This window comes from Apis dorsata, unplaced genomic scaffold (genome assembly GCF_000469605.1).
Source record: "Apis dorsata unplaced genomic scaffold, Apis dorsata 1.3 scaffold_1163, whole genome shotgun sequence".
Classification (NCBI taxonomy): domain Eukaryota; kingdom Metazoa; phylum Arthropoda; class Insecta; order Hymenoptera; family Apidae; genus Apis; species Apis dorsata.
The window spans coordinates 34,609-36,085 of NW_006264260.1; positions in this window are offsets into that span (position 1 = coordinate 34,609).

Here is a 1,477-nt window from a genome sequence, read left to right on the forward strand (position 1 = left end):
TAATATCAAACTATGAATATATTAAATATTATAAAAAATATTTTTATATCAAAATTATTTTTTAAATCATCAATATTTTACATATCACATAAATTTATTTTTTCTTCTTGCATATGGTAAATGGTATATATTAAAATACATTAAACAATATAGATATAAATTTGAAATAAATTTGAAATAAATTTTGACATTTTACATTTTACAAAACTAAAATGTAATTTATTTTTTTTAAGATCATATATTATAGCAACAAAATATAAAAATCTCTTATTATTTTATTTAAATAACTTTTTTTATGCATGTACATAAATTATACAATGAATTATTTGAAAATTAATGTAATTATTTACAGTAAAAATAATAAAAAACTTTTAAGAGAAGCAATTCAAATATACAAAATAAAATATTATGTGCATTGCCTATTTCAATATATATATATATGTTAAAATTGCAAAAATCATAAATGATATTAATGTAAAGAAACACAACAAATATAAAATTATTATATACGAAATAAATATGAAAATAATTATAAATAATAACAGTAAAAATTCTTATATTAGCTTTATAATTTGAGCAAAAAAATGTAATTAGCAATTAAAATAACATAGATTTATTAATATAGATATTTTGTAAAGAAAACTTTAGTAAAACTTCATTCATATTATTTTTTTTTCTCATTAAAATTTTTATGGAAAAGATTTCTATAATTCTTTTTATTACTAGGATTTAAAACCATACAAAAAACAAATGAATTGTTTTTTAAAAAAATATTGTTAACATCTTTATTAATTATGATTCAACAAATCTGAAACTATGCATTGGATAGTGGAAATTGCACTTTTTAAGATAGGATAGACAAAAATCATGGATTATATTAATTAACATTTAGTATATTATATTATGTAATGAAATATTCGATCCATATTTTATAAATAGTATTAAAAATTATTATATCTCGTTTTCTCAGACAAAACATTATTATAGAGAAATATAATAAATATAATAATATAATAATATAACTAAGAGAAATATTTAAATGACTATTTATTTATGTATTATTTTATATATCTGATTTTAATTTTTGTTGTTTTTTTCTTTTTTTTTTCTATTATTTGCATTTCTATACATATCTTTTATACTTTTTTTATGGATGATAATTTTAAAATTATTATTTATTTCTATTATTTTTTTAAAAATAAAATCAAATATTTTTGTCTATATATTATATTTAAATTGATTTTTAATTTAAAATGTTTTAAAAAATATAAAGATGTTTTTATATTCAATAAGAATATAAAATTGCAAAAAGTAATTTAAAATGATTATTTAATTGATATTTATATGATTATTTTATAAATAAAATAATTATTTTATAAAATCTTATAAAAACTAAAAAAACATTATAACAAAATAATTATAAAATATTTAATTATTAAATTATTATATCTCGTAATTATTAAATTATATCATAAAA